The sequence below is a fragment of the Manis pentadactyla genome, chromosome X, assembly GCF_030020395.1.
Source record: "Manis pentadactyla isolate mManPen7 chromosome X, mManPen7.hap1, whole genome shotgun sequence".
Lineage (NCBI taxonomy): Eukaryota > Metazoa > Chordata > Mammalia > Pholidota > Manidae > Manis > Manis pentadactyla.
Genome location: NC_080038.1, coordinates 82,104,069 through 82,116,988, shown reverse-complemented (window position 1 = coordinate 82,116,988; position 12,920 = coordinate 82,104,069). Strand labels below are relative to the sequence as shown.

The 12,920-nt window shown below is 45.8% G+C and overlaps 1 pseudogene; it reads left to right on the top strand.

The window, feature by feature from the left end:
* Positions 1–5,266: 5,266 nt before the first annotated feature.
* Positions 5,267–11,767, top strand: LOC130681793 (60S ribosomal protein L21-like; annotated as a pseudogene).
* Positions 11,768–12,920: the final 1,153 nt, after the last annotated feature.

Genomic DNA, 12,920 nt, shown 5'->3' with positions numbered 1-12,920 from the left:
TGTACAATTAATTTCTTGTTTTATGGCTTTGTGGTCTGAGAAGTTGCTTGATAGAATTTCCATCTTTTTGAATTTACTGAGGCTCTTTTTGTGGCCTAGTAGCTGGTCTATTCTGGAGACTGTTCCATGTGCACTTGAGAAGAATGTGTATCCTGCTGCTTTGGGGTGTAGGGTTCTGTAGATATCTGTTAAGTCCATCTGTTCTAGTCTGTTGTTTAGTGCCTCTGTGTCCTTACTTATTTTCTCTCTGGTGGATCTGTCCTTTGGAGTGAGTGGTGTGTTGAAGTCTCTGAGAACAAGTGCATTGCATTCTATTTCTTCCTTTTCTTTTAGTGTTTGTTTCACATATGTTGGTGCTCCTGTATTGGGTGCATATATATTTATAATGGCTATATATTCTTGTTGGGCCAACCCCTTTATCATTATTTAATGTCCTTCTTTATTTCTTATTACTTTCTTTATTTTGAAGTCTGTTTTGCCTGATACCAGTACTGCTATACCTGCTTTTTTCTCCCTATTGTTTGCATGAAATATCTTTTCCCATTCCTTGACTTTTAGTCTGTGTATATCTTTTGGTTTGAGGTGATTCTCTTGTAAGCAGCATATAAATGGGTCTTGTTTTTTCATCCATTCTGTTACTCTGTGCCTTTTGATTGGTGCATTCAGTTCATTTACATTTAGGGTGATTATTAAAAGATATGTACTTATTGCCATTGCAGGCTTTAGATGTGTTGGTACCAAATGTTTAAGGTTAGTTTCTTTACTATCTGTCTAACTTAACTCACTTATTAAGCTATTGTAAGCACAGTATGATGATTCTTTCCCTCCTTTCTTATTTTTCCTCCTCCAATTTTTATATGTTATGTGTTTTATTCTGTGTTCTTTTGTATTTCCTTTGACTCCTTTTGTGAGTAGTTGATTTTTTTTTGCCTTTAGTTAGTATTTGGTTGGTCTGCTTTCTTTGCTCTGATTTTATTTTCTCTGGAGACATCTATTTAGCCTTAGGAGTGCTCCCATCTAGAGCAGTCCCTGTAAGATGCCCTGTAGTGGTGGTTAGTGGGAGGCAAATTCTCTCAACTTTTGCTTGTCTGGGTATTGTTTCATCCCTCCATCATATTTAAATGATAATTGTGCTGGATACAGTATTCTTGGTTCAAGGCCCTTCTGTTTCATTGCATTAAATATATCATGCCATTCTCATCTAGCCTGTAAGGTTTCTTTTGAGAAGCCTGATCATAATCTGATGGGTTTTCCTTTGTAGATGACCTTTTTTCTCTCTCTGGCTGCCTTTAATATTCTGTCCTTGTCTTTCATCTTTGCCATTTAAATTATTATATGTCTTGGTGTTGTCTTCCTTGGGTCCCTTGTATTGGGAGTTCTGTTGGCCTCCATGAGAGACTAATTCCTTCCCTAGTTTGGGAATTTTCAGCAATCATTTCTTCAAAGACACTTTCTATCCCTTTTTCTCTCTTTTCCTCTTCTAGTACTCCTGTAATGTGAATATTGTTCCATTTGGATTGGTCACACAGTTCTCTTAATATTCTTTCTTTCCTGGAGATCCTTTTATCTCTGTCTCCATCAACTTCTCTGCATTTCTGTTCTCTGATTTATATTCCATTAATGGCCTCTTGCACCTCATCCAGTCTGCTCTTAAGTCCTTCCAGAGATTGTTTTATTTCTGTGTTCTCCCTCCCTGCTTGCTCCTTTAACTCTTGCATATTTCTATGCAGATCCATTAGCATGGTTATGACCTTTATTTTGAATGCTTTTTTGGGGAGATTGGTTAAGTCTCTTTCCCCCAGCCCTCTCTTGGGGGTTGTCTGGGTAATTTTGGGCTGTACCAAATTCTTCTGCCTTTTCATGGTAATAGAGGTAGCTGTAGGTAGGTAGTGTGTGTGTCAGCTTGGACAACAAAGTCCTTTCCTGCTTGCTGGTTGCCTTGCCCTTCTCCACTGCCTGTTTCTGTTACCCACATTCCTGAAGTAGTCTCCAGGTTAATCCGCTAAGATGCTGTGGGTATGTTCTCCATCAGAGTATCACAGAGCCCTGTGGGGAGTGGCAGGTGTGCTGGGTGTGCTCTTCTGCCAAAGCAGCACACCCACCGGGCACCTGTTTGCTGGCTGCAGCCTTTGGATCTGGCCCAGGAAGCTGTGTGCCAGGCTGAGATTCTGGGCCGCTGCTGCAGAGGCGGCTTCTCCTGGGCCGCTCCTCCACCGCTGTTGCTGCCGGCTCCTGTGGGCCACTCCTGGGACCCTCTGGTGCCACTGCTACTGGCGTGCATGTGCCACTCGGCCACCAATGCAGGCTCTTGTGGGCCACTCCGCCACCATTGCCGCCAGCTCACATGGGCCAGTCCCAGGCTGCTGCCACCATGCACTCACATGGGCTTTCCCTGGTTCACTCTGGTGCTGCTGCCACCAACTCACACAGGCTTCTCCTGGGCCCCTCTGGTGTTGCCACTGCTGGTGCACTCTGCCGCTCTCATGCTGCTGGGCTGGTGTGTCGGTGTCCACGCCAGTTGGGGTAATGACTGGAATGCTGCTTATCACTGTGTGTGGCTTCAGATCTGTGCTGCTGCGCAGGGCTTTAGGTCACCTAGAGTTTCCCAGGATTCCCAGGTGCTGGACTGAGTGTGCTGGGATGACTTTGTCCAGCCGTGAGGTCCCTATCCCTGTAAGACTTGCAAAAAGCACTCGCTTTTCTTTTGTCCCAGGGGAGCCGGTTGCGGGGACCCACTCGCAATGTTTTGCTTTTCTGTTTCTCTAATATCCAGCACACCGTGCACCGTGTGTCTGCGCTCCCGGTTCGGATTACTAGAGCTGGTTGTTTAGCATTCCTGGGCTTTCACTGCCTCCCTGCTCTGACTCCTTTCTTCCTGCCAGGGGGCTGGGTTAGGGGGAAGCTCAGGTCCCGCTGGGCTGCAGCTTGTATCTTACCCCCTTTGTGTGATGCTGAGTTCTCTCAGGTGTAAATGTAGCCTGGCTGTTGTACTGTATCCACTGGTGTCTCTTTTAGGAATAGTTGTATTTTTTGCATTTTCAAAAATATACATGTTTTTGGGAGGAGATTTCCGCTGAACTACTCATGCCACCATCTTGGCTCGTCCTCCTGATTCTTTAGAGTTTTGACTTTAAGATTTGCTACATGGGAACAGCTTTAAGTGGAGGATTAACTATTTTCTACACTACTGAAGCAAGACCCTTCTGAGTGCCCTCCCACATGTCTCCTGAATTTGGAGGTTTCCATTCTGGTCAGTGTCCTGAGGTGCTCACCCAGGTCCTGCTTGAACACCAAGCATTGTAACCTTTGATAATTTCTGGCAGCAGCCCTTTCCCGTGCCTAGGGTCATCTCCTCACATGCCCATGCTCATTCATATTCTCCTGAATACTCAAGAGGGACCCTCTGCAGATCTCCAGGATGCTCTCCACCTGCAACTCTTGATCCACAGTACACCAAGCAAGAGGGCCCCAGCATCAGTCTGAGCCTCATGCCCTCACCCAGCAAAGCCAGGAATCAGTCACCACCTTGTCCCCAGATGGACTTCTGAAGCTGCTGGGTTGCTTTAGAACACATTGCATCACTCTTCTGTTAAAAAATCTCTAAAAGGGGCTTTTATTCAGAGACAAAGCCAAAGACCTCCCACCCATTTCCTCTCTGATCTTATCCACTCCCACCACTTGCTCATTCTGATTCATCCCTTACAGGCTCCTTGCCCTTTCTAAAACACCAGCCCTTTTCCTATTTCAGGGCCTTTGCACTGGCTCTTTCCTGTCTGAATTTCTCTTCCCTTGCAAGTGGCTCCCTTCCCGATCTCCTTCAGGTCTTCAAATGTCACCCTCTCAGAGAGGCTTTCCTAGCCACACTATTTAAAATGCCGTACCATCTCCCTTACCCCTGCATTACTTATTATCCCTGCAATATCCCCAGCTCCTGGAACAGTGCCTGCCTGGCGCACAGCATTCAAATGTGTTCTCTAGTTAAACAGCATGATCTCAGATGCTGATCTTGTTAAATACCCATCTCTTGGCCCAGTACACTCCTATCCTGTCCCAAACTCTCCCTCATCCTTGTACAGACCAGGAATATGGTGGGTAGGGGGGGTGCACAGTGACTGCAGTGCGTGCATATGGGACAGGGAGGAGTTTGGTCAGAGGTGATGATGGGCAGATGCCCTGGAAGCCAACCACTTATTGAACAGGCTTTGAGCAGCAGGGATGGGGGAGTGGAGGGGTGAGGGTGGAACAACATCCCATGTACCACATCCAATGTCCCACATTACACCAGCACTCTCAGCAGGCTCCCAGTGCCTCCCTGTGGCCAGAGCAGGCTGAGGACAGGCATGGCAGAGGTGGGGCTACTGTCAGACACAGGAGTGGGTTTGGACCCACCTGGCCAGGGGCAGTGGAGGTGGGGATAAGAGAGCAGACTCTGCATATGTCTTGAAGAAGGTATTTGCTGAGGGGTTGGACAGCTGAGGCCACATCCTCAGGAGCCCTGTGGTGAGTGCCCCTTCCTTCTATCATGGTCACAGGCGTCCAGCAGCGTCCCCGCCTGCTTGCATGTTCGCCCACTGCCTACCCACCTGCAGGACAAAGCCACAATTGGACTCCGTTTCCCCATCATTCAATGGGGAACGAAAAATAAAAGTTACCCACTGCCTTGCCAATGGGTTTCAGCCCCGGGCAAATTTGCTATGGATTCAATGTGACCAAAGAAATTGATGATAAAATGTTCTTGGGGTGAAAGGGTTATACCCAACTTTATTTCCAGGTGGCAGGTCAGCCACTAAAATCCCGTTCACTCAGAGTGAGTCTGCATGCAGCAAGCCGGTCTCTGCCTCTGGGCCCCTCTGTCTGCACAGCCATCCCCTGGGCCTCTTTGCCTGCACAGCCATCCCACACAGCCATCCTCTGTGCGTCTCTGCACAGTTGTCCTGCATAGCCATCCTCTGGGCCTCTGTCCTGGGCACTGCCACCACTCCAGCCTATGCTCTGCTCTCCTGCAGCCTTGCAGCTGTGCCACCATGTCATACCCAGAGCACTGGGTGGAACTCTTTATATAGAGTCCACAGCAATGTGTTGCCCACAGGTGTGCAGTGAGTTAGTCAACCAGGGCCAGATTAGAATCCTCCTGGCCACAGGAACTCTCATTTTATCTACACCCCACAAAGAGAAAGCCATGCCCCAAACACGGAGACATCTGGGCTTCTGGAGCCATGAGATGGGGGCCAGGTTCCTCAGGGGAGGCAGAACAAAGGAGTAAGCCATGGCTGCCTTGGCCCTTCAGGACAGGCACAGGACTGGGCAGCTGAGGTGAGGGTCTGGGCCAAGGGCAGGCTACACTGAAGAATTTTTTCAGTAGACCCATGAAAAGGAGAGCTACACAACACCCAGGCCCAGGGCTGACCCGGCACCTGCCTGGCAGTAGTGCTCCAAGGGCTCATGGGACGGGGGAAAGCTGGGCCCTGGGGTGAGCCAGCCATCCCTGGGAGGATGCATGGCCTGACCCACACAAGTCTGGAGGGCACACTGTGGCCCAGCCGTGGAGGATCCCCTAGCACAGCCCCAGTCTGCAGGCAGCGTAGGGCATGCTGCCTCACCCCAAATGTTGCTGGTGCCAAGGACCCTCCTCAGACTATTGTGGCTGGCCATGGCAAGGGTGAGGTGGGGCCAGGAGATTGGCCCTGGCTGACTGTCACGAGGGAGAAAAGTTGGCAACAAGGCAGTGTGTGTGGGGCGGAGGGGGGTGGTGGGGGTGTGGGGTGGGTGGGACTGGACACCATGTAATTATTTACAGACCAGGGCAGTACGGAGGAGATAAGTTAAATAAGTAGGGGGTGGGGGTTATAAATAGCAAGGAGGGCGGTAACTGTCACAACACCTGGGCCCAAGGGCAGGAGGGTGAGCGTATTGCTGCTGCTGGGGTGGGGTAGGTGTTCCCATCATCCCCACCCCTCAAAGTGCCCCAAGCAAGGCACTAATGAAAGGCGCCCAGGTGTGGAGCCTGGTAACCTTCCGTGTGCCTCCCGGCCCAGGGTTCAACCTGAGACAGAGACCTGAGACCTGAGCATCAGCCAGCCCACTCGACAGGAGGCCAGCTTTGCACTGGGAAACCCCCTCCTTATGGGTTCTGCCACTCTTAGCTGTGGGTGGATGCGAGGCTGGTGATCCATCTGTTCCAGCTTTTGGCACAACCTGTGCTTCCAACAGGGGGTGTCTCAGTCTAGAGTGGTGAGAACCTGGGCAAAGAGGGTTCTGGCGGGTGGGTGAGCACTGGGCTCACAAGGGGGTCCTGGCAGCTCCCAGGTGAAGCCTCACTTCGTAGCCTGAGCTCTTCTCCCTCGGGCCTCAGTGCCGCCATCTTCGGTTGTCTGTCCTCAATCCTCTGTTGTCCATCCTCTGTCCTCTGTCTGTCCTCCATCCTGCATCCTCACCGGGCAGGCACCAAAAGTCCAACCCCTCTCGCCTCTGAAGAATCCCCTCCTCCATCCGTCCCCCACCTCACCCCACCAAAACCCCTCCAGCCACAAACCTGGCTTCTCCTCCTCTCCCCAGCCAGGGTGTCCCTCCTCCCAAAAGTGATCAGACACGCTGTCCCTGATGTCCTCCTTCCCATCGCCTTTTTAAACCCTGCCCCACCAAAACTCTCTGCCCCTGGTCTCCACGACCCTGGTGACAGGTGCAGCCAGCATTCTGGGACTGCACGTCACTCCCTCTTCCTTGTGCCCTGGAAGGGGTGGGGGTGGCACCCTTGGGGTCCCTCCCACCCCTCTGGCCGCCTCTCCTCAGCCTCCTTTGCCACAGCCTCCTCTTCTCTGCCACCTCCCAGCGTCTCAGGGACCCAGGGCCTGGTGTCCACTGCCTTTGACCAGTTCCTCCTGGCTCAGGGCTTTCAGAGCTGCTTTTATGCGCCTAGAGCTTCCATCATTCCCTCTCCAGTCCAGACTCTTTTCAGAGTGCAGAGTGCCACACTCCTAGTCCACACAGACTGGGCATGAAATAGATTCCTCAGATTTAACATGCAAACACTGTTTTGCAGCATTCCTCTTTTGCAGCGTTCGGCCGTAGCAGCAATGGTGCTGGCTGAAATAGCATAAGGCAAGCTACACAAATTGCAAAGAAACCTCGAATACATATTGGTGAAATGTTTTAAACAAATACTTCTGTGCTCTGTTACATGTTTCGAGTATCAGACCTTTGTGATCACTGGAAAACTTTTTTCCTCCACAAGGCTTCATGTTAGCTTTCTTCATGGTCTTTTCTGCATAAAAGTTTAACATTGTCGTATGTGTTTAAGTGATCAACTTACTTTATTATAACTTCTGGATGTTGTTTCCTATGGAGAGCCTTACTCACTATGAAACTATAAAAATGTACACCCACAACATCTTCTACTACCTTAAAATCTTAATCTACTGGGAATTTACCTTGGTGAGAAAGAACGTGGGGATCTAACATTGCGTTCTCTCCAAAGTTTTAGTCAGGTCCCAGCACTGGCTATTGAGTAATCTGCACTTCTCCGCACTGAGCTGAAATGTCATCTCCACCAAATTCTAAGCCCACATCTGAGTTGATTCTTGTACTTGCCTTCAACTCGCTAGTAGAGGCTGGGTGATTCAGGATGACCTCTCTGAGGACATTACCCTGAAGAACGCAGTAGAGAAGGTAGGGATTGGGGCGAGTGGAAAGGGAGACAGGGAGAGACACACACACAGACAGACAGACTCTTGCAGAGGAAACCTTTTGCAGTGCCGGGGGGAAAGCTTACAGAACTCTCAGCTGGGGTGACATATTGGAGGGATCTATGGTTCATCAAGTCTTCCAAATAATCTCAGATATGCCCAAGACAACTGGGAGGAAAACGCTCTCTGCTAACAGGTACTCTCCCATCCATGACAGAGCCATGGTGAGGTCGGGAGTCCAAGTACCACTGCCATTTAGTGATATGCAGGACCCTTTTTTCAGCTGGGTTTTCTTGGCATCTCTGTGCCTTGGCTACATGCACTAGGGGGCCCCATCAGCAAGGCTAGGGAGAGGCCTGAAGACTCTTTCTGGGTCCAGAGGCCCATAGCATCAAGGTCAGAGGACTGGTTCCCAGGCTCAAGGTTGCCCCAGACCATCAGAAATGACTGACTACCCTGTGGTCACCTTTAAACATAAGTGACAAAATGTAGCTCTGATGAAAATGGGGGGCCTCATTGGAGAGATGTGGAGGAGCTCCCAGAATTAGAGCTGGGAGCTGAATATCCGAGGAATAGGAAGAACAGGAACCAGAGCACCTCTGTGGAATCTCATTGGCAGGAATTCAGACTGGCTCTCTCCAAGGAGCTGCTCTCAGGATGTCAGCTCCAACCACTTTCTCTCTCTGTATGTCTCTGCTACACTTTCAAATTCTCTGGGAAAGACTGCCTGGAGTAATTTGGGTTAGCTTCCCAGGGGTACAGGGAGAAGATGACAGAGAGGTGGTTGAGGTCAGTGGATTACAGTGGTTTGCTATGCCGATGCTGAGGTCTCACAGTGAAACAGGAATGGGATAGAGAAGAGACTGTGGGCCCACAGAAAATTCCTTGTAACTGCAGGAGGAGAAATGGCTAGCTGGAGAAACAGCAGTGGGCTTGGGGGCTGGACAGCAGGAGCCTCAGAGGGCAGAGTGTTCTCTTTAAATATTTTCCATGAGATTTCCTTTTATTGTGGTGAAATTCACATAACATAAACTAACCATTTTAAACTGCACATTTCAGCAGCATTTAGTATATTCACAATGTTGTACAACCACACATATAGTTCCAAACATTTTCATCAGTCCCAAAGGAGACCCTATCCCCATTAAGCACTCTCTATTCCCCATCCCCTACATCCCTGGAAACCACTAATCTGTGTTCTGTCCCTGTGGATTTGCCTTTTCTAGTTATTTCATGAGGGGAATCATACGAAATAGGGCCTTTTGTGCCTGGCTTCTTTCACTTAGCATATTTTCATTCACGTTTCAGCGTGTGTAAGTAGTTCACTAATTTTTGTGCCTGAATCACATTCCATTGTATGTGTATACCACATTTTGTTTACCCATTAATCAGTTGACATGCAAGCGAGTGTTTTCCCTTTGAGGCTGTCATGGATAGTGCTGCTATGAACATTCATATGCAATTTCTCATTTGAACACCTGTTTTTAATTCTTTTTGGGTATATACCTAGGAGTGTAATTGCTGGTCCATATAACAATGTTATGTTTAACTTATTCAAGAACCAGTATTACACATAATGCCAAAACTTTGCTACCGTCTTAACCATAGGTGTCTACCTAAATGAAGTGCACAATGTTCTTTCTTTTTCAACATCATTTGGGTATTTGGGTTCCCTTGCAGTTCCCTGTGTGAATATTTGGATTAGCCTTTTCATTTATGCAAAAAAGACTGTTGAGATTTTGGTAAGGACTGGATTGAGTCAATAGACCACTCCATGAGTATTGTCATCTTAACAATATTAAGTCTTTCAATCCATGTACATATGTACATGGGAAGTCTTTCCATTTATTTAGTCTTCATTAACCTCCTCGAGCAATGTTTTATAGTTTTCATTGTACAAGTGTTACACCCACTTAGTTAAATTTATTCCTAAGTATTTTCATCTTTTTGTTGCTATTACAGGTACTATTATTTGCCTAATTTCATTTTTGAATTATTAATTGCTAGTGTGTAGGATTATAACTGATTTCTGTGTGTTGACCTTGTATTCTACAACTTTGCTGAATTTGATAATTAGGTGTATTCTTGGGATCTTATATGTAAGATAAAATTATCTGTGAATAGAGATAACTGTGCTTCTTACATTTCAATTTAGATTATTTTTCTTGCCTGATTGCTTTGGCTAGAAATACCAATGCAGTGTGGGATAGATATGATGAAAGTGGGCATCCTTGTCTTGCTCTTGATCTTTTTAAAGGTAGGTGATTACAACTATGAATTTCCCTCCTAGCACTGCTTTCACTACATCCCATAAGTTTTGGTATGTTGTTTTTTCATTTTCACTCATCTTGTATTTTCTAATTTCCCTTGTGATTTCTTCTTTGACCCATTTTTTGTTGTTTTATTGAAAATGTGTTATTTATTTCCACATATTTGTGAATTTTCCAGTATTCCTTGTTATTGATCTCTGATTTCACTCCATTGTGGTTATATACCACAATATGTATGATTTCAATCTTTTAAAATGTATTGAGAGAAGGAGCCAAGATGGCAGCATGAGTAGAGCAGCGTAAATCTCCTCCCAAAATCATATATATTTTTGAAAATACAACAAATACAACTATCCCTAAAAGAGAGACCAGAAGATACAGGACAACATCCAGGCTACATCTACACCTGCAAAAACCCAGCGCCTAGTGAAGGGGGTAAGATACAAGCCATGGCCTGGTGGGACCCGAGTACCCCTCAACCAAGCTCCCAGTGGGAGGAGATGAGTTAGAGTGGGGAGGGAGAGTGAGCCAAGGACTGCTAAATACCCAACCTTACAGTTCCCTACAGACTTTGGGGTTCCTTGGATGTAAGCCCCATTGGTTTTCTATTGCAGACATTTTGGGAGTTCATTTCTCTGATGCAGCTCCCAAGGGTTGGGAAGTTTGATGTGGGGCACAAACCATTCTCTGCTTTGGGAGAAAGACCGGACTTGAGATACTTCCCTATTGTGGGTTACCATGCTTGGAGTGAGGTTTTTGGCAAGACCATGTTTCTGCCTCTCCTACATGTCTTGATGTAAACAGGAACAGTTTAGCTAGTTGTCTTTTTCAGAAGGAACTGTTCATAGCTTTAGATTTGTTGTATCTGTGGGAGGAAGTTAGTGCAGAGTCTTCCTATGTAACCAACTTGAGCCACCCCCAAAGAAGTTACTGTGTAATGATAAAGGGGTCAACACAAGAGGATATAACATTTGTAAATATCTGTGTATCTAATATAGGAGTACCTAAATATAAAGCAAATATTAACAAACCTGAAGTTAGAAATGGACAGAAATACAAAAATAGAAGAGACCATCAATACATTCAAAAGGATATATAATTCAGAGAGAAAATCAATAAGGAAACATTGTATTTAAATTGACACATCAGATCAACTTAACAGAACTTTACAGAACAATCCATCCAGCAGCAGCATACTACACATTATTCTCAAAAACACATGGAACATTCTCCAGGATATATCACATTAGGTCATGAAACAAGTCTCAGCAAATTCTAAAATATTGAAATCATATTGCCTTTCAGATGGAACTGCCATATTTCAGTAATTTGCAAATATGACCAATACAAAAGGAAGAGGAGAAGCACCCACTATGTGTTCTTTAGACCTTCTAGAAAATCATGAAGTTGTTCCTTTGGCCACATACATGTAAATCTACAAGAAAGCTGGTACAGTAGACATCAAAGGAATGGGAACTGTTCAAAAAGGAATGTCCCACAATAGTTACTGTGGCAAAACAAGAAGAATCTACAATGTTACCCAGCATGCTGTTGGCATTGTTATAAATAAACAAGAGCAAGATTCTTGCAAAGATAATTAATGTGTGTAGTGAGCATTTTAAGCACTCTAAGATTCTGGATAGCTTCCTGAAGCTTGTAAAGGAAAATGATTAGAAAAAGAAGGAAGCCAAAGAGAAAGGTACTTAGGTTCAATTGATGCACCAGTCAACTCCACACAGAGAAGCACACTCTGTGAGAACAAATGGAAAGGAGCCTGCGCTTCAGGAATCCATTCCCTATCAATTCATGGCTTGATAAATGTAAAGAAAATAAAGACATCTGGATTGTAAAAAAAGAAAGGAAATATCCTGCATCTTTTCCAACCACAATGTTATGAAATTAGAAAAGGACTACAAGAATAAAACTGGAAAATTTACAAACATGTAGAGACTAAACAACATGCTACTGAACAACTAATGGGTCAATGAAGAAATCAAGAGAGAAATCAAAAGGTATCTTGAGAAAAATGAAAATGGAAATACAACATACAAAAACTCATCAGATGCAGCAAAAGCAGTTCTAAGAGGGAAGTTCATGTTGATAAATACCTACATTGGGAAACAAGAAAGATCTCAAATAAACAACCTCACTTTATACCTCAAGGAAAAAGTAAAAGAACAAATGAAACTCAAATATAGTGGGAAGAAGGAAATAATAAGAAGCAGAGCAGGAACAAATGAAATAGAAATTTAAAAGGGAATAGAAAAAAATTAATGGAACTAAGAGCTGTTATTTTGAAAAGATAGACAAAATAGACAAATGTATGGCTAGATTTACCAAGAAAAAGAAGGAAGGAATCAAATAACTAAAATTATAAATGAAAGAGGAGACATTAAGACTGATAGCACAGAAACACAAGTGATTGACTTGTGGTGGAAAAGACGGTGGAGTGGGAAGGCAAGGTGGAAACTTCCTCCCACACAGCAAGGAAACAACTATGCCAAATACAACTAACCTGCGAAATGTCCTGAAGACTGCAAAACAGATCAGCTACACTTGATGAAGAAGAGAAGGCCACACTGAGAAGGGTAAAGTGCCAGAGCTGTGATTGAGCAGGACCCAATCTCTTCCCTTATTCCAGCCTACAAGCCAAATGAAGAGGAATGGAATGGGGAGGGAATAAGTGCTCAGAAAATTTGCACACCTGGCCCTGGATATCTTCTCTGGGAACATGAGTCCACATTGCATTAGACTTTGGTCATTAACAGAATTGGACACCAGTTAGAGTTGGAGCACTCTGGGAGGCTAAGACTCCAGCCAATTGTGGAGGACAGGCATGTGCCATTGGTCTTGTTGAGACTCAACACACAAGGGGTAGTTTGAAAGATTTACCAGCAGTTGAAAGTGTGCTATGATTTGGAGGGACCTCTCTTCAGAGGACAGATGGGTGACACCTCCCTAGCCCAGC